The sequence below is a fragment of the Vicugna pacos genome, chromosome 3, assembly GCF_048564905.1.
Source record: "Vicugna pacos chromosome 3, VicPac4, whole genome shotgun sequence".
Lineage (NCBI taxonomy): Eukaryota > Metazoa > Chordata > Mammalia > Artiodactyla > Camelidae > Vicugna > Vicugna pacos.
In genome coordinates this window covers 5,601,544-5,628,983 of record NC_132989.1, presented here as the reverse complement: position 1 = coordinate 5,628,983, position 27,440 = coordinate 5,601,544, and the positions used below count along the sequence as shown (strand labels likewise).

At 37.3% G+C, this 27,440-nt stretch overlaps 1 protein-coding gene and 1 pseudogene across 1 annotated transcript in view; one reads left to right on the top strand and one right to left on the bottom strand.

Annotated features, from left to right (window-relative positions):
• Positions 1-17,250: 17,250 nt before the first annotated feature.
• Positions 17,251-18,182, bottom strand: LOC140690439 (olfactory receptor 2G6-like; annotated as a pseudogene).
• A 3,289-nt stretch (positions 18,183-21,471) lies between these two features.
• The window catches only part of LOC140690902 (adenylate cyclase type 2-like), a 101,917-nt gene continuing 95,948 nt past the window's right edge, over positions 21,472-27,440 (top strand). The window contains exon 1 of the mRNA XM_072953053.1: positions 21,472-21,639. The gene's annotated coding sequence lies outside the window, so the exon portion shown is untranslated. The remainder of the gene's footprint in view (positions 21,640-27,440) is intronic.

The window sequence follows — 27,440 nt, the reverse complement described above, 5'->3', positions numbered from 1 at the left end:
CAGTATAGAAGTTCCTTAAAAAGACTAAAAACAGACTTACCATATGATCCAGCAGTCCCACTCCTGGGCATATAACCAGAGAAAACTAATTCAAGAAGACACCTGCACCCCAATGTTCAGAGCTGCACTATTTACAACAGCCAAGACATGGAAACAGCCAAAATGTCCAACGACAGGTGACTGGTTAAAGAAGTTGTGGCAACACACACACACACACACAAACACACACACACACACACACACACACACACACACACACAGAGGACTACTACTCAGCTATAAAAAAGAGTAAATAATGCCATTTGCAGCAACATGGGTGGACCTGGAGACTGTCATTCTAACTGAAGTAAGACAGAAAGAGAAATAAAAATACCATATGATAGTATCACTTATCTGTGCAATTTAAAGAAAAAAAAACCCAAATGAACTTATTTACAAAACAGAAACAGACTCATATACATAGAAAACAAACTATGGTTACCAGGGAGAAAGGGGGTGGGAAGGGATAAATTGGGAGTTTGAGATTTTTCACATACTAACTACTATATATAAATTGATAAGCAACAAGTTCATGCTGTATGGGAACTCTATTCAATATCTGATAGTAACCTACAGTGAAAAAGAGTATGAAAAGGAATATGTGTATGTATATGTACGATGAACCATGCTGTACACTGTATACAACATTGTAAAGTGACTGTATTTCAATAAAAAGCAAACAACAAACACGGTAAGCTCATCACCTGTTTCTTTGTTGCTCTGTATTCTGGTTGTCATCAACTATTTATATTTTATAGTTTCCTGACAGCTCCTCTGGGCTTTATACACAGATTTTATAGTTGCATTTAAAGGAAAATACAGGGCAGAGTATGCTTACTTCATCTTACCCAGAACCAGAACCTTCCCTTCAGATTTTGAGGCTGGGTGTTAGTTCAGCCTTGTTGAACAGGATGTATAGGCTAGAAAGAGCAGGCACATAAGTTTGCTTGGTATTTTTTTTAAATTATATTTTGCTCCATGTGAAGCAGGGATGTGAATGTGGAACCATTATTTGTTACATGCTCTGAGCTCCTTTTATTCGTCTATGTGCTTCAGTAAATAACAGAATGAATCAGGCAATGACATGTATCCAGATCACAGTCATTGAGAGTTGGACTGGGAGGTAAAAATCAGGGTTATCGATTGATAATATGACTGTGTCCCTATGAGACTTCTATTTTAGTACCAGTAGATGGAGTCAGTTCTCTTTAACAGGATGGATAGATTTGCTCAGGCAACATCAACAGCTAGACTGTTCTCCACAATGGCTCTCCTTTACCAGTTCTAGATCTTCAGAGACTTTGTGAGATTATGGAATCCAACACTTTCTGAATGAGGTAGAGGTACAGGAAGGCTGAGAGATGCCAATTTCACACAGCTCATTCCTGTTAGAGTGAGGAGCAGAAACAAGACTCCTGGCTGTCTGGGGTTGCTTTTTCCCATCATAAAGACATTCTTTACTCTGTCTGTCCCATGATACTGCTGGTTCAGTGGATCAAAGAGATTAACAGCTCATGTGAGTCCTACCATTGAGAGAGTCTGGACCTTGTGTGGACTTTCTCCTAGCTTTTCAAAATCAGTATGTGGAGATTCTGTCTCATTGCTTTGTTCTTTTGGGTGAGAAAAGGACTTTTTCAGTGGAGTATTTCTTTGAATTTCCAAGCCACGGACTTTTTGAGCAAAGACTATTCGCAGAATTTTCTAAAAAGTGGATGTAACAATCTGACCAAGTTTTTCCTTATTGTTAACACAAGTCATAGGAGTGATTTTCTTTTCGTTACCATACTGCACTTTCTCTGATAATATTTCTCTGAAATAATTTTTTCAAATATTTTGGACATTTTCCCTTACCTGGTAATTTAAGAATTCTATTCATTCATTCTCATCAAGCAAGACTGAGATTTGGTTTAAATAAATGATACTACATTCTCCAAAGGAATTTGTGAATGAGGGGGCTGGAAATAGAAGACCTATCTGATCCTTAGATATAATGAAGTTCTGAATCCCAAAGGAAGTTGGAACCAGAGATTAAAAGATGGGAACTGAATATAATAGGAAACCTAATTTGTCCATAGTCAAAGGGCTTATGAATGGTAGAGTGTGAACTGAATCCAAATCTACAGAGATGTAAAGTCTGGTTCTTTTCTGTTCTACCACTGGATGAAGATATAATGAGTTCTGTTGATTAGGGAGTGAAAAAATAGCTTACAATAGTGCTTAACACAGAAAAAATGTTGCACAACTGTTAGTTAAATACATAACAGAAATGCTGCATTGTTTGCTTGTGAAAGGCAGAAAATTAAGTTTGTTTATATTGCTTGGTAATTAAAATTTTTTTTATTATAAGAACCACCTTCTCTTTCCTATTCAATGACCCTCTCTGGTCAATTTCTTTTGCCTTCCTCAAGACCCAAATAAAAATCTGTCTCCTCTCACCATTGTTCTATTCAGAATATGATTGTATTGTCTTTATTATTTCGCAGCATGGACAAAGTTTATAGAACATAATTTGCTTATTTTGGAAATCTTCTTTGGAATTGGTCCCAAGGATTAGGTAATTGTGTGTGCGAATGTTCAAGACAGCAACTCTCCCTCATGAATTTTCGTATGCCAAGCACTGAACGAATTGTTGACTATTGGGTCAGGGTTAAGGCTTGCTAATTTAAAGAGTTTGTACTTTTTTATTCCCCCTGTAAATGCAATGTAGCATTCTTAAATACAAGAGAATTCGAATTTAAATACAATGGAAATGTTAGTCCAAATATTTTGTGACTCCAGGTAAGTGTTCAATCAGCCTTTTGTAATTAACCAATTAATGCTTAGGAAGGATTATTTCTCCTCTCATCTCTAAATTTGAATCATTTTAGTGATTGGTCTGAAGTGAAATAATTGCTTATACTATTTCCCTTTTTCTACATTCTTCACAAAAAATCTCTTGAGACCCGTTTCCCTGTAAGACATTTCTTTCATCTCTAGGGAATAGGAGGCGCCCTTAGGACTCAGGCAATTCAAAGGCATAAACAAATTAAGCCTTACTAGGAAATATACAGGGGCTTAATCATAGTTTCCTAACAATGCGAAACATTTAAAAATTCCTTCCAATGTAATAGGTGACAGGAACACTGGGATGGGGTTGGGGATTAATATCAAAGACTCCCTTTTCTAGGGAGCAAGTAGAGGAAAGGTATTTCCTGGAGTGTTAGCATTTCATCCCCCTATTTCAGTGAGTGTGATGAGCTCACAACCCCTTGTACTGAGTTTGTTGGACCTCTAAATACTTCCTTCTTCTGCTGGGTTGGTGTTTCAGAGGAAGTTAATTTTTTTTCTCCCCTCATTTTTAGGCTATACCTGGAAAGTAATGTAAAATCAAGTGCCAGTATCGACTTGGTCAAATAGTTTGACTATTTTCATTTTTGTTCCCTAGACATTTGCTATTTTAACTTTAAAAATTAGGCTTCCCAGTTAACAGGTAATCAATTTTTTTCAGGAAGCCTTCTTACCTCAATGTCCTTGTTCCCCAAAGTTACCCTCCCAAGCTTCTCCACATTCATTAACTTCAGGATAAGCAGATGGGGGCAATCTCTTAAATTAAACTAAATGCTGCTATGAAAATAATCTGTATATGTTGTATTGCTATTAGCACAAATTGAATCCATTAATTTCATTTATATAGCAATTATTCAAAGACCTATGCTTTGTACAATGTACAAAGTATGACCGAATCCTAACTTAAATGATTTTGCAGTTTGTTTTTCCTAAGAGTATAGATCAAAGCATTTCCTTGATCAGTGCAATAGCTTACATTTCTTTTGGCCACCTCTAATTAGAGGACAACTTAATCAAGATGTCTAGGTGTTTCTTCTTGACTTTTGCTTTGTTTTTGTATCTGTGGACAAACACATCTACCTTCTACACTCCTCTAATTTCCACTCATTATACCTCCAGATTTCTCCTTCTAAAACTGGAACCAGCACATTGTTAAATGTAGAAGAGAAAGATAAATGGCTGGCTGTTCTTGGTCTGCCAACATAATAGGATAAACAAGAGGTCAGCTGCTGGCTTTTGTCACCCGTTAACTTAGCTGAAGCTTTTCTTCAAGATCTTGGTGGAGACAAAGGCAACCTCTGGGCTGTGGGCCTTGAGCATGTGCCATACCTCGGTAATTGTTTGTCTTTCTGGAGAAATGCCCTGGCTCCCCATGACTACCACTTGTCCCCTTAGTACAAGGGGATGACTCTGGGAAGGGAACTTCATCAATCTGGGGACAATCTCTCAACCCAGACCTACCCATTATCTCTTCTGAGAATTGACGCAGGCCAGTATAAATGGATGATATTGCTGCGGTGATGACGAATTGTTTCCTAAAAAGACTTGTGGACAGATGTACGTCATTTGAGATCATGGGCTCCCAGAACAGTGTCCAAGAACACCGATGCTTTTGTAAGTTTTAGCATAATCTAATGAATCTTATCTTCTAAAAATTATTTCATTACTTTTTCCCAACATATTTTCTGACTTTCATCAAAATATTTGCATATTTTAAAATACGAGTATTTCAGGGAATGCTCTTTAAAACCCTGTGATATAATTGTTAAAGCTCCCTTATAAGATGAAATCAATTCTCATGTTTATACACAGGTCTTGGGGTGTGTGGGTCTATGTTTCAGATCCTATGATAAAGGGCATCAATTCCTCTTGCAGTCTTACAGATCTAACTAATAAGCCATCACTATAATGGATAATCAGGGAGGTCTATTGTTAGGCAAAAGTATTTTTCAAGTGTGTAATAAACTTTCTAGATTTCTACACATTTTTCTCAATATTTAGTAGTCTCTGTGAGAACATGAATTCAAAAAAAAGCTTGAGTGTTTTGAACAACCAGTCCAAACTAATATAGTACTCACATTAATATAGTATTCAGAGAGCCCTGACAAAGAGCAAATCTGGTTATTATCAACCCTGTTCTGTGGTGGAGGAAATGTGGGTACAAAGAACTAAAATTCATTCAAGGAACCATCCTCAGGCAGATGTGATTGCTAAGATACGGTAACTTGCCTTGGGTGACTTAGACTCTCAGTTCCATTTCCAGTGCCCAATTTATTACAACAAATGTCGGACAATTCTGGGGCTCCTCAGGCTGCCATGACTGGCTTCCTTGGGAAGCATCTGTCATCTGGGAAATGTGCAGATTATCTTTCTTCCAAATTTGGTACATTTCCTGAGCTCACAAAGGTCTTTTTCCCTCATTTAGTTCTCCAACCCCATTTTACTTTCCCTTTTTTCCCAGCTTTATTGAGAAATCACTGGCTTGCATCACTGTAAAAGTTGAAGGTATACAGCAGGATGGTTTGATTTACAGAGATCGTGAAATCATTACCACAAAAAGTTCAGCTAACATCCATCTTCTCGTATAGATACAATTAAAATAAAAGAAAGAAGAAGAGAAAAAAGGAAAAAAAATCTTTGTGATGAGAACCCTTAGAATTTATCCTCTTAACCACTTTCCTATATGTCATAGAGCAGTTAGCTGTAGTCATCATGTTGAAAATTACATCCCTAATACTTACCTATTTTATAACTTTAAGTTTGTAACTTTTGACCACGTTCCTCCAATTTCCTCTCTCACTGCTCTCCACTTCTGATGACCACAAGTCTGATCTTTTTTTCTATGATCAATTTACTTTTATTATGTATTTATTTTTAAAAATTTAAATATATATTTATTGAAGCACAGTGAGTTTACAATGTTGTGTCAATTTTTGGTGCACAGCACAATGCTTCATTCATATAGGAAGATACATATATTCATTTTCATATTCTTTTTCACCATAAGTTACTACAAGATATTGAATATAGTTCCCTGTGCTATACAGTATAAACTAGTTGTTTATTTTATATGCAGTAGTTAGCATTTGCAAATCTCGAACTCCCAATTTATCGTTTTCCACCCCCTTACCCCCTGGTAACCATAAGTTTGCTTTCTATGTCTGTGAGTCTGTTTTGTAGATTAGTTCATTTGTATCCTTTTTTTCTTTTTCTTTTTTTTCTTTTTTTTTTTAAGGTTTCACATATGAATGATATCATATGGTATTTTTCTTTCTCTTTCTGGCTTACTTCACTTAGAATGATGATCTCCAGGTCCATTCATGTTGCTGCAAATGGCATTATTTTTTATGGCTGAGTAGTATTCCATTATGTAAATATACCATAACTTTTTATTCAGTCATCTGTTGATGGACATTTAGGTTGCTTCCCAGTCTTGGCTATTGTCAACAGTGCTGCTGTGAACACTGGGGCACATGTATCTTTTTCAATTAGAGCTCCCTCTGGATATATGCTCAGGAGTGGGATTGCTGAATCATATGATAAGTCTACTGAGTATTTTTGGCTTCTTTGTTAATTATTAGTTGACTTTATAGCTTGGGGTTGTTTCTAGGCTTGGGATTCTGTTCCATTAGTCTTTTTGTCTGTTTTTAAGACAGTACCACACTGCTTTGATGACTACAGCTTTATTACATAGCTTGAAATCAGAAAGTGTGATACCTCCTGCTTTGTTATATTTTCTCAGAATTTCTTTGGCATTTGGGTTCTTTTGTGATTTCATTTAAATTTTAGGAGCTTTTTTTTTTAAACTTCTGTAAAACAAAAATGCCATTGGAATCTTGGTGGTGACTGTACTGAATCTATACATGACTTTTTGTAGTATTGATGTTTTAACAATATTAACCCTTCCAGTCCATGCACACAAGATACTTTTCCATTTATTTGTTTTCTTCTGTTTCTTTGACCAATTTCTTACCATTTTCAACATAAAGATCTTTTACCTCCTCAGTTAAATTTATTTCTAAGTACTTTATTGTTTTTGATGTTATGATAAATGGGATCAATTTTTAAATTTTTTTCAGAGTATAGAAATGCTACTGGTTTTTGTATGTTAATTTCATATTCTGCAAATTTACTGAATTTATTGATAAGATCTACTGGGTTAGCCTATATAGTCAGGCTATGAAGTAGCTAGCTTGAGTTTAGTGGCTGCATTATACAAAAAAAAAAAAAAAAAAGAAAGAAAAGAAAAGAAAAAGAAATGCTCAGAGGGTAAGCTCCTAAAACCTGCGAGTGGCCTAACTTGGAATCTGGGGAACAGGGTCACACAAAGGGCAGAATCAGATAGCCTAACTAGTCAGGTTAAGAGAAAAGAGCAAGCAAGATGGGGAAAGATTCACACGTTATATATATATAAAAATATATGTTTATATATATTATATAAATATGTTATATATTTATATATATACATGTCATATATATATATATACATATATATATATATGTCATCTGCAAATAGAGACAATTTTATTCCTTTTTTCCCCCAATTCTGAAACTTTTTCTTTCTTTTTCTTGCCTGACTGCTCTAGCTAGGACTTTCAATACTATATTGAATAGAAGTGGCAAGAGTGGTCACCCTGGTCTTCTTCCTAATCTTAGAAGAAAATCTTTCACCACTGAGTATAATGTTAGCTGAGGGCTTTTCATATATGGGGTTTATCATGTTGAGATATGTTCCTTCTATGCCAAATTTGTTAGTAGTTTTTATCATGAATAGATGTTAAATGTTAACAACTTTTTCTGTATCTATTGAGATAATCATATGATATATTTCTTTCATGATATTAATGTGATGTACCACTTTAATTGATTTGCATATGTTGAATCCTCCTTCCATCCCAGGGATAAGTCACACTGGATCTTGGTTAATGACCCATGTAATGTGCTGCTGAATTTGGCTTACTAGTATTTTTGTTGAAAGTGTGTGTGTGTGTGTTCATTAGAAATGTTGACCTGCAGTCTTCTTCTCTCGTAGTGCTCTCCTCTGGTTTTGGTAGAAGAATAATGCTAATAAATTAATGAGTTGGGAGTGTTCCCTCCTCTTAGATACTCCCACCCCTTTTTCTACACCACCACCACTATTTAAAAATGCCACCATTTGACTGTCACAGGACAAGAATATGTGAACTACGAGCCAGAGATAAGCTAAGGGCCACTAGACAAGGCAGCCAGATAGAAACAGTAAATAATGAGGACATGTGAAGTGGGAAAAGTTCCTCTAAACCTTTGCCAAGGTAATTATATAAACGGAATCTTCCCCCTGGGTGAAGCTTGTGGCAGAGACCCACTTGCACTGTAGCACGTTTATAAATAACCCTAAAAATATTGACTGTTTATGAAAAAGAGTAAGAACAATATTAGGACTCAGTACCTTGCTGAGGTCATCTTAGGTCCAACAACTTTTTGTGTTCATGGACCTAATTTTCAGTTAACCCAGCAGTGATTAGACTCAGGAAGCATACTTATACTATCCAAATCTCCAGGCAGTTGGTTGATAAGACAATACTATTTATTAGCTGAGGAGTGAATGGGCCCCAAGGAGGGCTAAAATGTTGTCATTTAGGGTACAGCATTTATGCCATTAGATGGAAAGCAAGGATGGCAGAACAGGATGTTAGATGACCCAAGGTGCATTAGGTAAGTCTGCCACCTACAATGAGAACTGCCATGCCAATGAAGTGCGACTACTTCTTTTTTGCCTATTTCTAAAAATGCACATGGGGATTCTTAAGCTCCCACTCTCCCTTTTCTAAATTCCATACAAACAACTAGTGTGACCCTGTTGAGATCACAGATTTTGGCTTAGTACCTTTACAATACCAGGTGTTGGGGCTCGGACAAAACAGTTAGTAAATACATAGAATAAATACTGAATGACTTAATAAAAGCATAAAACTTAAATGTTCTCACCAAAAGAAAAAAGATAAATACATAAGGCGATAGGTGTTATAACTAACTATATGGAGGGAATTTTTTCATTATATACCTATATATATGTATACTTACCATGATGTATACTTTAAATATCTTATAGTTCTGTATGTCAATTATTTCCCAATAAAGCTGAAATTATTTACACACATATATAATAAAACAAATTTGGAAGAAGAAAATAGGGAAAAAGGTATATACATGAGGTTGGTAACTATTATTGTCTGCGAGTGGATGGGATTATGGAATTTATATTCTTTAATTGTCTTTGCTTTCTTGTTTTTCTGTAACAAACATGCACATGTTCTTATGATAAGGATGGTTAAATAATTAACAAACTAACTGAATAACAAGCCCTTGTCTTCGGGGCATACCTCTTGAGCCAAAAATAAGAAAGAAAAATAAAATGGCTGTTCTTTTATGTACGGTGATTACAAATCACACATTAAGTTTCATTACAAAGTCTTTTTTTTTAGATGTAGTTAAAGATTCTCGTACTGGAAAAAAAATTGCTTGTGTCCATGTTACAACTTCTGAGCTCGCAGTTGGTGCTGACCCAGCTTAGCTCTAGGTATGTATTTTCACTATGATCTGTAGATACGCTGCACTCATAACAGACTATTCCTTAAGCGTTTCACTACAATTTTCAAGTTCATATATGAAAACTCTGGTTCTAATTGTTATTTGCATGTGCCTTCGTATCAGGCAATAACTCTTTTCTGAGTCTATAACCCCTTCTGATTGGACCACAATTGGACATGCCATACATGTGGACAGAACAACTGTGGGAAACCACATTATATATATCTATAATGGTTACTTTCTAAATTATATTTAGAAAGTAAGTGAAAAAAAGTTGATTAAGGAATATGCTTGAGTAACTTGCATAGAAAGCAATAAAAAGGGAAAAAACAGAGTTATTAAGAAAGACAAAGGACATGAAAAAATCAGAAACACAATACCCTCAAGTTCTCAAAATAAATTTTCTTAACATCAAAAGCTCACAGTTTAACACTATGAAAGCTAATATTTAAGCTGAAGTAATCATTCTTACAGTTGCCTTATAAATATATGTAACATAATCCACAATGAAGACATGTCACTGTTAGATTTTCAGACTCAAGTAAAATAAGCACAGAAAAAGCAAACATGTTGGTAACACAAAGTTTATGTCATTGACCAGTTACTAAGTTTTAATGAAAACTTCGATTATGTATAGAATAGAAACCTTACTCATTATATCCTCTAACTTACTGCTGTAAAACTGCCATCAGTAAGTAGGAAATTAGGTGAAACAAGATGCCAAAATTTCAATTGGAGATTATTAAATGTATCATTTTTTTAAATCCTAAGCATGAAAATATGAGAATTTTATAGTTAAACACTCTTTTTAAACAAGACAAAATAAGAAAAGAACAGGTAAGTAAGTTAGAAAAATACCAGAAAATAAAACTTGAAAAAAGTAACATTTTACATAAATTAACAAAATTAATTCTGAATAGTAATAAAACATCCCTTTAAAAACATAGAAAAGACTCTAATAGCATAATAAAGATAAAAATACAAAATTAACAAGTAGATAATTTTGGAAATATTTCAGAAACATCTTTATCAAGTTTACTTCACAAAGAAATTTTCAAAAAAACCCCAGCAAATTAACAAGTTATACTGTAAGTAATGTCTCCTTTATTACAAAACTGTAAAACATCTGTACTGCAAAATACCATCATTAAAGTTTTTAACTAAAGTAGAAATATATTTGTAAACAAAGACACATTTCTTTAAATACACAGACACATCATGGAAAGAATCAGGTTGTCTAGTTGGGATTGAATGACTCACGCTAATAATTGTTCCTTCCACCAATACCTAACGAGTGTCTTCCAAGGTTCAACCAACCTTCCCTTCTAGCTCCCTGACAAATGCTGACTATGCTCCCTTGCAATTCTATTTCTTCTTTCTGCGCCCCCAGCACACTATGGTATATGGTCCACTGTATGAAGCTAGTATTTGGATTTGGCAGCTGAAAAGATCTCCTAACATGGGCACTTTTGGTCCCTTTGTTTTGAGCCAATCCACCATGATGACATGAGACATCCCACTGGATAGGGTCCTCTACATCCTCGAAGGTAATGCTGTGTCCCTACAGCTACCTACCACCTTTAAAAACCATTGATTATCTGTACTACCCACAAAAAAATAAGGTACTCATAGTCGATGGTGTCTTGGCTTGTCACCCAGTCAGTGTTGTCACTTGCAGTCCAATCATCTATCCAAACAGCCATCTTCTGGGTGGTTTCATATTATACTGATTATTCATGCCACCCTCAGAGAACAAGATGCACCTCCAGCCCGTCTACCTTAAAGTATGGAAAACTCCTGGGTGTTGTCATATCACACTGTGTCCAGCCTGACTGTAATAAAAAACTTTGATAAAACCACTCCCCTTGCTTTTGCTGAACATTCCCCTCAGCAACTCACACCCACCTGTTCACAGAATTCCAGTTCCAGGGTCACATCTCCAGTTTCCTCTCCTCAGCTGGCCCCATCAGGAACACCACCTGTATCAACAAATGTTGTAACTCTCATATTTTGCCTTCTTCTCTAACACTCACATTTTTCCCCTCTTTGAAAATATCTGGCATCTATTATTTCACTGTGTGATTATAGGGTGGGAGTTCAAAGTGCTATCACAGTGTTGAGCCCATGAAATATTATTCTCCTTAAAATACCTTCTGGTATACAAATGTTGCTATACACCATTCAACTTTCTACTCTATTTTGGTAGATTCTTTTTTTTTTTCATTTGTAACATCCAATAACAAAACACAAAAATTAGTTTATTTTTAAATAAAGGAAACACAACTTTCTTATACAAATAGAATAGGAATAACTCTAGGCTAAAGGTCACAAATATTGTCAGCTAACTACCTGTCCCTTTTAAAAACAACAAAAATTGCACTCAAAAATAAACTTTACATTGAGCTCAAATGTCCTTTCAGAATAAGGAGATTTCAGGACGTACCATGAGAGGAAGTAGCATGCTGATATGAAAAACAAGCATTTTAATTGTCTATGGAGTCAATCAGCTCCAGAGCAGACCAGAAAACTGAGACTGCAATTAAATAAAGGGGGAGCAGAGTGGTAAGTGAAGAAGTGAGGCATATGCTAATCTTTTAGAAATGAATTTCTGGAAATTTATTTGTAGTCAAAAGTAAGACCAGTTGGTTGAGCAGATAATGTATATCTTGATATTATTCCCTTTTAAGTCAGTAAGATGGTTTCTAGATCTTGGCAAGATGTTTCAGAAATGTGTGTCACTGCAAAAATATTTGGGTCAGGGGACTGTTGTTTTTTTTTTTCCATTTTGAAGAATACAGAAAGCTTCCATTAAACCCATTTGTTGCTGCCTTTGAACAGGGAAGATATTAAGCATCAAAAAGGAAAAAGAAAGAAAGAAGGAAGGAAGGAAGAAAAAAAGGAGCCAAGGAAATTTTATGAGAAAGAAAATTTTCTGGAATAATCAGAGACAACATGAAAAGATTAATTTGAAATCCAGTCTTCACAAGTCTGTTTCTTTAATTTCATAGTTTGCTCTATCTGCAATAAAACATACAATCTAGTCAGACGAGATGAGATGCTGGTCTAATGACAGCAGCTGGTGCCTCCTGTCAATGTACCTGTTTCAGGACAAGAACATGAATTCTAGCCTCTGGAATTACTTCCTTGTCCACACTATTTCCAGCGGCCTGTGTCTTGAGAGTAAATAAATAAGTGTTCAGTTTATGCTCCCAGAAGCACAGGAGCTATTCAAGAAAAAGCAAACTAGGGAACCAAATGAGAGGTTCCAAGAAAAGGAAGTATTCAGGATGTTGTAAAGTCTGACTTCACACTGACTACCACCCAAACCAATGTCATTATGCCCAGAAAAATAATACCTTATCTTCTTCCCCTGCCTGAAAGAGGATGCAAGAATGTTAAAACTATCTTTGGAAGTTTGGTGCACAAGTGAAGTTTGATCTTCAGTTATGACTAAAAAGTTACCACAATGGCTACAGAGCTGCTTCTCTGGAAGATGAATCTCTCTGCAACAGTTCTAAAACATGTTGCTCCTGGTCCATGCAGTTTGTGGTACAACATGAAAATATCCATTCTGAATAATGGAAAAATTAAATGTTTTCTAAACCAGGTCCTGGGGCTTGCACAGTAATGTATCAGAAGAAAGTGAGCTACCCCTAGTGACCCCACTTCTTAAAAAAATTAACTTCAAAGAGAGAAACCTCATTGACTTACTTCCTCCATAACGAGATGTCTTATGCTAGGAAACAAACAATAGACTTTGTTAATGTGGCATCATCATGTCCCCAGAAGGGTACAAGAATTACATTTCCTCTATGGAAAACATGGGACTCATTAAAATGTCCATAAGATCCCGGACCATGATCATGAAAAAATGCCTTGCAATCTTTCTTTTTCTTACTTAAGGATTTATGCAGTAAGATATCAGGAGCTTACCTTGGCACTTTCCAAAACATTTGCCAATTAAAATTCATCCCGATTACCCCTTTATAATTCTTGCATAAGGCAACAGAAAAATACTATCATTCAGTAATTACAGAGACTTCAGAGAAATTACAGTAATTCAGAAAAATAACCTCATGAGTAAATTTCTTGAATAACTGGCCCAGAATATCAAGGTGGCTGAAGATTGACTTCCAATTGAACAACAAATATCAGGCATTATTGTACTGCTCTGTTCTCACTATAGTAAAATGTCACTTTGAATTTTTGAGCAAATTAATCATGTTCTTATTTCTCTTTTCTACCCTTAGAGTACTTCACAGGTTCTATAGAAGAAAAAAATTAATTGCTGCTTTATTGTCATTCAGAACTGGAGAGCCCCCATTTTTCCTTGATTATCTAAGTCTGATCCTGCTTACCAAAAATTTCCAGATTCCACATCCTGCATATTAAGTTGTTTTATACCGGTCTCAGCCTATCAACAGTTAACACTGTGGCTGGAGCAGAGATTATAGTAGTTATAATGCTTGCAAAACACCCTTCAGTGGAGTGGGGAGGATATAGCTCAGTGATAGAGTGCATGCTTAGCAATGCATGAGGTCCTGGGTTCAATTCCAAGTACCTCTATAAATAAATTAATTAAAAAAAAAACCTAATAGCTTCCCCCTCAAAAGAAATAAAAATTAAAAACAAATTAAAACCTTCAGCAATCATCAGGAAACTTTGAAAAAAAACGTTTTATGACTGACAAGACCTGAAAATTACACAACACACCTGGGGCCACATGATGCGGTGGGGGGAGGGGACAGCAGTGGGCCTGAGGTTCTACTCTTGTTAGGCGCAAGGTTGGAGACCTAGGATTTCTTGGATTCACACTTTTTATAATTAAGGTATAGTCAGCTTGTAAGTTGTGTCAATTTCTGATGTACAGCAGAATTCTTCAGTCATATGTGAACATACATATATTCATTTTCACATTTCTTTCCTCTGTAAGTTACAAGATACTGAATATATTTCCCTGTGATATACAGTATACGCTTATTTATCTATTTTATATACACCAGCCAGCATCTGCAAATCTCAAACTCCCAATTTATCCCTTCCCACCCCCCTCCCCTCTGGCAACCACAAGTCTGTATTCTACGTTTGTGAGTCTGTTTCTGTTTTACATATGTTCATTTGCCTTTTTTTTTTAAGATTCCACATATGAGTGACATCATATGGTATTTTTCTTTCTCTTTCTGGCTTACTTCACTTAGAATGACATTCTCCAGGGACATCCATGTTGCTGCAAATGGTGTTATTTTATCATTTTTCCTGGCTGAGTAGTATTCCATTGTATAAATATACCACCCCTTCTTTATCCAGTCATCTGTTGATGGACATTCAGGTTGTTTCCATGTCTTGGCTATTGTAAATAGTGCTGCTATGAACATTGGGGTGCAGGTGTCTTTTTGAATTAGGATTCCCTCTGGGTATCTGTGGATTTTTGAAGGACAGCCATTCTGATTGGCGTGAGGTGATACTTCATTGTAGTTTTGATTTGCATTTCTCTGATAATTAGTGATATTGAACATTTTTTCATGTGCCTATTAGTCATTTATACGTCTTCATTGGAGAATTGCTTCTTGTTTAGGCCTTCCGTCCATTTTTGGATTGGGTTGTTTGTTCAGTTCACTCTTTGTTGGTGAATTTAAACCATCAGAGCCAGAATTTGAAGTGCCAGAAGATTTGGGGAAAAAAATCCAACCAGGAGCCCAAAATGTCAGTGACTGAAATGAACTAAAATCTCTAAAACAAAAGCACCTCAGTGGGAGAAGGTGGCCTGATTGATTACCTTGTCAAGTGGCTGGCAACATGTCTGTTGGAGAGAGCCACCTTTGAGGTGGATTCCCCATTGAAATGGATCCCCCATTGAATCAAACCACAAATCAGGCACTCACATTACAAAAGAGAAAAAGAAAAAACCTGTCAGTGCGTGTGCTCCATAAACTGATTTTCCTTTCCTATATATTTTTCTAAATTATTAAGCCCCAGTTTACTTGGAGTTCAGAGATGTTTGTGCTCTCCTCAGCATGAGGGAGAACATTCTATTTCCAACCATATCCTGCTAGGTGTATATATATATAAATCTTCTAATGATTTTTTTAAAAAATGTCCTCCCTGTCACTTAAAATATATCACTTGAAAACTATTTGGCTTCTGTTATAAGCTGTCAGCCCCTTTAAAACTCACTCATGGATTCTTTCCTTTCTTATACACATATTAACATATTTGTGATTTAGCAAATAACAATATAAACTCTTTCCTCTTTCTTCAGGGTGGGGTGCTACTGCCTAGATGATGTTGTTTAGCAACCATATCAGTTTAATATCAAAAATCCAAATATAATAAAAACACATAACCATTAATATTATCACTTCTTTGAGACAGATTTGATTCTACAATCAATATGCTGAAAGTGAGGGTTTTTCCCCCTAATGTCTTCTATTGTTTGCCAATAGATACCATCACAGAGGGAAAATCTCCCAGTCGACTGAGTTGGACCATTAGCATATAAAAGCGTGGGTGCTGTTTTGTTCACATCTGCATGTTCAATGCCTCAGTAATTATTAATAAACAAATGCATTTCATAAAGGAGATAAGGCAAACATAAGATCCATGATGCACTAAACATTGCATGTACCTAGCAACATCCAAAATGATAAAAGGTATAAGGGAAGATGTATTTAATTCACTTAAATAAATATCATCTGTCTATAAGGAGATCATCTTAGAAGTGCACTGGTGGTAGAAAATTAAAATGGAAAGAAATGGTTAGACTAGAGAGATAGCTAAAAGGTAAAATCCACAGGACTGTGTCTAGGTTACATACAGCAGGCGAAATAGGAGACAGGAGTTGGGATGATGTATGTTCCATTTTGTGATACTGGGAATAGTGTGGGAAAACAAACAAAATCAGGGAGCTTTCGATTTAGTTTGGATGTGCTGATTTGAGGTTGTTTTAATACACCCAGGTGGAGAAGTGAAATACATAGTTGAACACAGACTATGAAATATTCGTGTTGGAACAGAAATCTGGGAGTCACCTGTGTAAAGACTTTAAACTGTGATGACTCCAAAAACCTACTAAGGAAAGAAATACAAAAAATCAGAAACTTGCAAGCAGGAGGGAAAACGCAGCAATAGAGGTGAGCTCAGTGTATAATGGGACTCAGTCAGGGGAACTTCCCACAAGCTGAGGGGTCCTGGAATCCATGGCTAGTTGAAAGAATAATGCCACTGACATTTATGTTTTGCTCTTTCTTTTACAAGCAACAGGTCAAAATATCTCTATCTCTGCAAAAGAAAAATTACAGTTATACCCATATAGCATATGGTTATACCTACTAAATAAATTGATTTTATGAATAAACTTTATACACAATAAAACATCTAGAATAATCTAATTTTAGTTTGGGTTGCTCAATATTATGCAGCCCAGTTTATAGATAACATACAGGTTATGCAAATTGTACAGGTCACACAGATGTTATGTGGTGGAATGGGTATTCAAACTCAGGTCCGTCCAAGTGGAAAATTCAAACTCTGTTTAAAATTTTTTCTACTAAAACTCACTTATAAAATTATGAACATGACCAAATCATTTACTGAGTCATTATCCATTAATCAGTCTAAATAACTCTCTTCTAAATGTCTTTTAATAATCATGTCCCACTGAATCATAAAGTTATCCTCAGAATTTTTTGTTCTTTTTTAAAATATTTCGGAGGGAGGGAAGTAATTAGGTTTATTTATTTGTGTGTTTGTTTAATAGAGGTGCTAGGGATTGAACCCAGGACCTCGGGCATGCTAGGCATGCACTTTACCACTGAGCTATACCCTCCCCCTCCTCAGAATTTTTTTCAGTGCTGCCTTCACTTCCTTATTTCTCAGAATATAGATAAGGGGGTTAAGTATGGGGGACATCACAGTGTAGAAGAGGGACACAAACTTATCCTGGTCCTTGGATCTCCTCTTGGCTGGCTGCAGATACATGAAGATAATGGTTCCATAGAAGACTATCACCACCGTCAGGTGGGAGGAGCAGGTTCCAAATGCTTTACGTCATCCAATGGCTGACTTTATCTTTAGAACTGCTTGGGTGATGTGCCCATAGGATATCAGGATGAGCGACAAGGGAACCACCAGGAATAAGACGCTAGCCACAAAGAGCTCTGCCTGGTTGAAGGCGGTGTCCACACAAGCCAACCTGATGAGCACAGGAACCTCACAGAAGAAATGATCCACATGGCGATGCCCACAGAAGGGCAGCTGCAGGTTGAGAGCGGACTGTATGAGGGTGGTTGCCAGACCACTGAGCCACGTCATAGATGCCAGGATGTGACAGAGCCGAGGGTGCATGACAGAGGCGTAATGCAGAGGACGACAGACTGCGACATAGCGATCGTAGGACATCACAGCCAAAAGGACACACTCTGTGGATCCCAGGGCAAGGGAGACATAGAGCTGAACCACACAGCCTCCATACGTGATAGACTTATCTGGACCCCCAGGTTGACTAGAAGCTGAGGAATAATACTGCTGGTGACGCAAAGGTCCAGTAATGAGAGATGGGAGAGGAAAAAGTACATGGGATTGTGGAGTTTAGAGTCCAAGAGGGATACTAGGATGATGGCAGCATTGCCGAGGAGTGTCATGAGGTAAAGGGACATGATTACCCCAAAGAGAACCAGCTCCAACTGAGGTCGGTCAGAAAAACCTACCAGAATGAACCCAGAGAAGGTGCTGTCATTAGTCCACAGCATTACTCTCAGTTTGATTACTCACTCCAGAGTGATTAAATCACATTAAACAGAAACTGCAAGGATTTTATGTCAATTCCCTGGCAGTTAAGATCTGGATGTTGAGAAGTAAGTTTGTAAACAGTTAAAGAGAAAAGGTCAAAGCAGAGAATCCTGGTGTGTGATATCCTTGATTATCTCATGAAGTGGCATTCCTGTTCTCATTGATCATATGTTTTCCATCTACCTTGAGGATGAAATAAAAGCTAAAATGCATTAATGCTGAGATGTTTCACACCTTTTCCTCAATATAATTTTTTATATAAAGGTAATGCAATTTCACAGGAAATACAGGAATTACAAACACCATAGTACATTCTCACAGTCTACCAAATGGATACATAAATAAGGCAGGAACATGATAAAACATGTGAGAGTATGCATCTTATGATCAGTGTAAGAGGTTCACTGTCAGGATGCAGAGTTGGGAGAGGAATCTATAGAGGAGAAGGTCTGGGTTGTATTCACCTTGCTCTTAAAGAGATGAGAAGGAGAGCAATCGAAGACCAAAGAATTTCCTGATAGTAAGAAACAAATATAGAAATGGAGAGTACATGGTAGGGTTTTATCTGAAAAAGGAAAAAGAAACTAAATTGGAAGCATGATTATTTCATATATTAACTATGCCACATAACAGGATACGATACTTATAAGGTAAATTTGAGTCACTTCTTTAAGGAATACAAACATCCGTAGATATCATTTGGATAGCATAGGCCTTGTAGGAGGGTTTTGGTTTTGTTTGAATTTTCCTTTTCAAGATAAATATGCCTGCACAGTATAGAATAATTTAAAACCAAAGAAACTCTAGTCCAGAAACTCTGTACACAGCCAATGCAAAGTGGACAATCACAATTAGAGACTGAATGCAATATCAATAGAATGCAAGAAATGCTGCAGAGGGCTCAGTGAAAATCATTAACATTTAACTCCCAACAGGATATTGAGACAACAAACAGGAAGAAGCTAAGATTATTGAAGTTTTACATATGATGAAATAAGGAGATTAAGTAGTTAAAAACCGTGTGCATCCATTTAGTTCCAAGTCAGCTGAAGCCGGGAAGAATCAGACTGATCATTTCTACAACTGAGAACCATTGTTTTGACATTCTTCTTGTCTTTAGGACTTTAACCCAGAGTCCCACTCAATCTGTGACACATTAACACTAGCTACTCATTTGACACCATACACAATTTACAGTATCTAATGTCCCACATGCAGGTGCCAGAAAGAAGAGTTGCCCAGCTTAGATTTACGTTCCTTCCTCTGCAGGAGACTGCATGGGCATCACTGTGCCCATCCAAGACTAACTGCACGATTAATACTGTCACATATAGTCCCAGAGTTAACGAGTTCCCTTGTGATGGGATTAACTCCAGGGATTCTGGGCAACAGGAGCCAGCGACAAAGGGCAAACAAATTAACACTGGAGGACAAAAATGAGGCCAGGGGAAGTCAAGCAGCTGGCCTGCTGGCCACAGAGCCAAGTGCAATGAAAATTAAAGTTCCACTATTGGGGACCTCTTCCAATTGAATTTTGTGATTTTCTTTCCACTTCTCCTGTCCTTTTCTCTTGACTTTATGTATATGGAGTGGTTGCGGGGGTAGGAAAGAGAGAAATTGTTATAATTACACAAACACAAAAATACACTAAGTGAGAATAAAAATATTTTGCAACTTAGAGCAGAGGACACTGTTCAGCAGGTAGATGCCTGAATACCTGGAGGGATCCTCAACAGGAGGAAACCACATGTTCTCAAGGAATCTTTTTTTCCTTAGTTATAGGGAGCACAGAGGATATGGGCCCAAGGGTAAAGAAACTGATTTTCTGACAATCTTGCAATCCACCCCTAATATATGACACAAAGAAAGATTAAACAGAAAGACATATACAACAAAAATGAAATAAAAATAGCTGATAAAAAATAATGATGCCAGTCCTACAGTTTATGGAACTAAGTTAAGAAATAGACTTTCCTAGAATCAAAAATTGATGCCTCAAAATTCTGCTACTGAAAACTACCACAGGCAATCTGGAAAAAAAATGCTCCTTGACGTTTTTATGGCTTTTTATTGATGTAAATGATTGCTAAATGGCAAAAACACGACAGAGGATAGCCTCCTGGATGTGTTCTAGAAATTTAAAATATATGCTGATATTTCAGTACAATGTTCCATATTAAGGATAAATGGTAATGATTTTTACAGACTAGTGAGAAGAGTCAGTAGGACACATGGAATATACTGCTTCTTCCATTTGGGAGAGCAAATGCAGAGACAGTGAGGAAGTCAGATGATCCCCAACCCCATTATATAGTTTAGGACACAATGACCCAAAGAAATGGTTTATGGAAAAGTAATTCAGCGTCTTTGAACCACATTGTGAACTATATGTGACAAAACGTAGTAGTTAAAGCTCTTGGATAACTGACATTCAAAATAAACCCACTTTGACTACTTAACGATCTTAGAAATAGCTGAAGGTAGCAATTAGAAATCTTACAGCACACACAAGTGGCATGCAGCCCTTTTGCAGATTCACAACAAACATTAGCATATTATACAACGTGGGAAACTAGGGAGTGGGGAAAAAAATCCCTCTCGTACTTTGTGAAAACCACAACTCCCTGCTTTTCCTTTAATCCACGGGAGAAACATTTTAAGATGTGTTGGCTTATGGTGTGCATATTTAGAGCACCCGTTTACTGAAACACTCTGCTGTGAGTGGACCCGCACACCTCACGCCCGTGTTGCTCAAGGACCTACTGTCCCTATGGACACCCATGTGGAGGCCGCGCGGAGGGAGGGGACACAGGTTACCTTTGGCCTTCTGGTGCGGTCGCCCCTCAGGCTGCAGCTCGGAGGCCTCTCGTCCACGAAGACGAAGACGGGGCTCCTGGCTCTGTGCCCTCCCCTGTGTGTCGCAGGTGAGGCCGCTGAAGATCTCCTCCCGCACGGCTCACCTCCGTGGGAGCCAGGGGCGGGAGTGGCCGGGCCACCAGAGCCAGGCAGTAGAGCTGGCCCACGGCGGCAGCCACAGAAGCGGGACCCAGACTAACACCACTAACTGTAAACCCCCAAAGCCGTAAAGTCCCCCAAGTCGTAAAGTCCCCCAAGTCGTAAACTCCCCCAAGTCGTAAAGCCCCCCAAGTCGTAAACTCCCCCAAGTCGTAAACCCCTGCCGTAAACCCCACAGACGTAAACCCTACGCATATAAACCTGGCAGCCGGACGGAACCCCAGGATGCATCGAGGGCTTTTTCTGGAAGCTGTGGTCTGGAGCGGAGAGCGAGGTGGCCAGGCCCAGCGCTTCTGCTGTCAGACCTGCCGCCTCCGCTCCCTCCGGGGCCTCTGACAGGACGTCGGCCCCTCAGGAGACAGCGCCCCCGAGGAGCCTCTGACAGGACGGCCTCCACAGAGGGTGAGTCTGCAGTTCTCTGAGCTTCTCGGAGCTGCACGTGGTGGGGGCGCGGGCCTCGGGTGCGGGGTGTGCCGACGACCCTCGGTCCTGGGCGTGAGGTCCCTCTCGACTGGGCTGGGGTTGCGGGGCGGGCCACCCGCCCTCTGGCCTGCAGGCCTCTGGGAGCCCTCGGCCTGGTCGCGCTTCTCCGAGGAACCTGGTGCGCGGGGGTCGGAGGTCTGGTCCTCCTGCGGCACTGTCGGGACCGGGGCCCGGACGACCATGCGTGGTGTTCCTGGTTTTCTTGGTTGGGGTTTCGGTCGTGAAGGTTGTGTGCAAATGTGTGTGTATCCCGGGTCTCGCCTATATTTTCCCACTTAGGACATTTGCTTGTGGAAATAGTCTTTGGTTTGAGATTACGTGACATTTTCTGCTAGTTTTCTTATGATTTTATTTACTTCCTACCTTGTTTCTCAACTTAGAATTAATTTCACTTAAAGTATGAATTATCCAAATTTAATATTTTTTCCCGTTCGCTCTACAGCAGTAGTTACTGGATTACCGATCCTTTCTCGCTGATGTGTCTGGGTCTCTGTGTTCAGTAAACTGTTGGGCTGGTTGTAATTCTGTGCTTTTTGGAAGAAGCGCCGCGCTGTTCCCCACAGTGGCCACACTAGTTTACATTCCTGCCACATCGTCAGGAACACATTATTTTACACTTTTCTCCTTAGGTTTTTAATATGTTTTTGTTGTTCTCGCTCTTTCAGTGGGTGTGAAGTGATGTATCATTGTGATTTTGAATTGCATTCCTCTCATGACCAGTTATACAGAGCATCTTTTCAGATGGCCATTTGTATAACTGTGGACTTCAATAAGCCCTTTTCCCATATTTTAAGTGGGACATTTCTCTTTTCGTTCTTGAGGTGTAAGCATTCTTTATATATTTTGAAGACAAATCCCCTTTACATTTACTATTTGTCTTTTCACTTTTCTGATCATGTTCTTTAAAGCACAGAGGTTTTCCGTTTTAAAGTGCAATTTATCTATTTTTTCTTTTGTTGCTCATGTTTTGGTTTTCGTATGTAAGTATTCACTGCCAAATATAAGGTCATGAAAATTTACTGTAAAGTTTCTTCCAAATAAGGTCAGTCATGAGAGCCTTTATATTTAGGTTACTGATCCATTTTCAGGTAATTTTTGTATATGGTTGCTGTAGGCAGCCTACCGCCGTTCTTTTATGAGTGGGTATCCTAGCGTCTGAGCGCTATTTATTAAAGAAACTGTTTGAACCCATTGACTGGTGTTGCCATCCTTGTCAAAAATCAATTGGCCATGGATGTATGAGTTTATTTTTGAATTCTCAACTCTGGTTCACTGGACTAGACTGTCTATTCTTAGGGCAAAACTATACCATTTTTGATTATCTTTCATTATTTTCCAGAATTCTGAAAGTGTTGATTATGATGATTTTTGCCAGGTGTTTGTTGCTTTTGTGGAGTTGCAAATTTCAGAGGTTGTTTATACTGCCATCTTCATGGGTGACCAGTTTGTGCATTTGCCAAATTGTTAGATATACATTATGGATTTCCAGTTTCATCATTTCATGTCTCTCTCTCATTTTCTTTTTCTGTCTCTCAAATAAAAGTTTGTCTGATTTTCAAGATGTTACTTGGGCTTTTTTTTTTTTCTTGATTGAAATGTTTTGTGATGTCTTTTATCATTTTTTTTAACTTGGAAATTAACTGCAATTAAAGACATCCTATCCTATTTGTAAAAAACTTTTAGTTTGCCTTATAATTATACATAGAAGTACAAATATCTTAGAAGTGTGCCTTTTGAAAAACTTTTACAATCTTTACACATTTACGGAAACAGCATCCAGCTCAACGGAGTAACTCTACCCAAACCTCAACTATCTGCTCACATATCCCTTCAAGTGTCTTCACTCATTAAGAGGAAACTTAATCTTGACTTCTAACAGTATAGATTCGTTTTGCTGGGGTTTTTTTTTACATACTGTATGTAAATTGTATAATCATTATGTGTTTTGTGCGACTTAATTTTGCTAAACTTTATGTTTGGATGTTTATCTCAAAGGTGTGTGTTTTTGTAGAACATTCATTTGTATTCTGAATATTATTCTGTTACATGAATATATCATGATTCTTCCACTATTGTATTGAAGGGCATTGTGGAGTTGACATTTTATAGATATGAGGATTACTTCTGCTGGGAGCATGCTGATCTGTCTCATGGTGCATTAATGTTTGGGTATGTATTTATTAGGTGTAATCTAGGAGTGTGATTGCTGTAGATGAGTATAGGTATGTTCAGTTTTAGGAGGCACAAAGAGTTTTCCAGCAGTTTCCAGTTTATTCATATGCCGTGTAATACTTAGCATTTTAATCTTTTATAAATTTTAGCTGCTCTCGTAAGTGTTGGTATGTTTCACTGTGTTTTTCATTTGCATTCCTCTGACTGTAAATCAAGTTGAGTGTCTTTCATGTGCTTTTTTGCTATTGGCATATATTTTTTCAACTGCCTTCACAGGTCTTTTGCCCACTGTACCACTGAATTTTCTGTGTTACTCATAGTGATTTGTAGGAATTCTTTACATGTGGTGGATAGACTTATTGGTTGTATATATAATTACAAATGTCTTCTCACAACTTAGATTTTTATCATGTTTTTAATAAACAAAAGTTCTTAACTTTGAAATAGTCCAATTTATTATTTTCCTTTGTATTATTTTACCATTTTAGGAGATATTTGTCAAAACCAAGATCACTAACATAACATTTTGTCCTACATTTTTGTTAAATCAGTTTTTTGACACTTAAATCTGCAATCCATTCATTTTTGTTATAAGGTAAGATGAGAATTGGGTTTTCTTTATAGTGTGAGGAAGGTGTTTAGCTGCTGCTTCTTCTGTTTCCCTTTCCTTTTTTTTTTTTTTTCATTCTCTATGGGTATCTGACTGTGGTGAGAAAATTCTGAGATGTCCTATAAGTTTCCTGCCCTTGGTATTCAGTATAATCTCACCCCCTAGAGTATGTAAAGATTGATTGTCATGATGGATTTTACTTTTGATTAGGTTATGTTATAGACAAAGGTAAAGTGATTTTTCCAATGTCATTAAGGCCTCAAGTCAGCCGACTTTGATTTCATTAAAAGGGAGACTATTTTAACTGGATCTGATCTACTCAGATGAGTCCTTCGGAGGGACTTGGCCCTTTCTGAAGGGAGAGCTTCAAAGCATGAGAGAAGTTCTCCTGTTGGCTTTGAAGGAGTGAACTTCGATTTTGGAGAGGGACCCATATGTGAGGGAATAGCAGATGGTCTCTATCAGCTGAGGGCTTGAGCTAAGCAACCAAAAAAAAAAAAAATGAATTCCAGCAACAACCATGTATGTACAAGAGGACACAGAAACTTAAATGAGTCTCCAGCCCTGACAGCAAGCACCTCCTATGCAGCCTTTTGAGTTTGTGAGCAGAAGATCCAGTTCACCTATACCAGTACCCACAGAAATGGTGGGTAATAACTTTGGATTGTTTTAAGCCAGCACATATGTGATAATTTTTTATGGTACCATAGAAGACTAATTAATGCCTGGTTAATACAAAACTACTTATTGAAAAATGTACCACTGCATTATGAGGCCACCTTGGCCATCAACCACATACAGTTCTATTTCACAATTCTCTATTGACTTTCACTGACTACGTAGTCAATGCATGTGCTGATGCCACATTATCTTTTTATAATAAGTCTTGGTATCTGGTCGTGTTCAGTCTTTGAGGTTTGTTAATCTGCTTTCAGGTGCCCTTGGCAGTTCTGGGTCCTTTGAGTTTCTGTATGAATTCTAGAATAGACTGGGATTTTTGAAAAATAAGTGCAGGGGTTTTGTTTGACTGGGATTGCATTGAATCTACAGAGCTAGCTTTAATTCTGTATTTTACTTACAGTTCCTTATTTAATGTAGTAAAAATTGATCCACACTATGAGCAAGTAGTAAATATATTTCTTTTCCCTTTGTATTTCTGTGTTAATTTCACTACCAAATTTCAGTATATGAAAACCTTTTCCTTACTCTATCTTTATACTAGTATTTACTTGTAATCTTTCTAATTTATCATTGTTGATTAATACCATTCATTTCCTTGCTGTAAAAGATGATGAAATTGGTATGTTTACACCATCTTCCACTTTCCTTAGTTTTTTCTTCAAAACTTTTGTTTTATTTCTGCATTATTATGGCTTGTGACATAAATATTTGTTTTTAGTTGGCCCTAAAATGAAATGAATTCCATGATATTGCCATTTTTTTCTTTCTTTTTTTTATTGAGTTATAGTCAGTTTACAATGTTGTGTCAATTTCTGGTGTACAGCACAATTTTTCAGTCATACATGAATATATAGATACTCATTTTCGTATTCTTTTTCACTATGAGCTACCACAATATCTTGTATATATTTCCCTGTGCTATGCAGTATAAACTTGTTTATCTGTTGTATATCTACCTGTCAGTATCTACAAATCTCAAACTCCCAGTGTGTCCCTTCCCAACCCCCTCCCTCCTCGCAACCACAAGTTTGTATTCTATGTCTGTGAGTCTGTTTCTGTTTTATATTTAAGTTCATTTGTTTTCTTTCTTTTTTTTTTTCAGATTTCCCATATGAGTGATATCATATGGTATTTTTCTTTTTCTTTCTGGCTTACTTCATTTAGAATGACATTCTCCAGGGACATTCATGTTGTTGCAAATGGCATTATGTTGTCATTTTATGGCTGAATAGTATTCCATTATATAAACGTACATCTTTATCCAATTATCTGTCGATGGACATTTAGGTTGTTTCCATATCTTGACTATTGTAGATAGTGTTGCTGTGAACATTGAAGTGCAGGTGTCTTTTTGAATTAGGGTTCCTTCTGGATATATGCCCAGGAGTGGGATTGCTAGGTCATATGGTAAGTCTATTCCTAGTCTTTTGAGGAATCTCCATACCGTTTTCCACAATGGCTGCACTAAACTGCATTCCCACCAAAAGTGTGAGAGGGTTCCCTTTTCTCCACAGCCTCTCCAGCATTTATCATTTGTGGGCTCTGAAATGATGGCCATTCTGACTGGTGTGAGGTGATACCTCATTGTAGTTTTGATTTTCACTTCTCTGATAATTAGTGATATTGAGTATTTTTTCATATGTCTATTGGCCATGTGTACGTCTTCACTGGAGGATTGCTTATTTAGGTCTTCTGCCCATTTTTGAACTTGTTTGTTTGTTTTTTTCTTATTAAGTCATATGAGCTGTTTATATATTCTGGAAATCAAGCCTTTGTCGGTTTCATTTACAAAAATTTTCTCCCATTCCATAGGCTGTTGCTTTGTTTTCCTTATGGTTTCCTTTGTTGTGCAAAAGCTTGTAAGTTTAATTAGGTCCCATTTGTTTATTTTTGCTTTTATTTCTATTTCTTGGGTAGGCTGCCCTAGGAGAACCTTTTTTAGATATATATGAGATAATGTTTTGCTATATTTTCTACTAGGAGGTTTATTGTGTCTTGCCTTAAGTTTAAGTCTTTAGTTCATTTTAAGTTTATTTTTGTGTATGGTGTAAGGGAGTGTTCTAGGTTCATTGATTTACGTGCAGCTGTCCAGTTTTCCCAACAGCATTTACTGAAGTGATTGTCTGTATTCCATTGTATGTTCTTGCCTCCTTTGTTAAAGTTAATTGACCAAAAGTTTATGGGCTCATTTCTGGACTCTGTATTCTGTTCTATCGATCCATATGTCTGTTTTTATGCCAAGACCATGCTGTTTTGT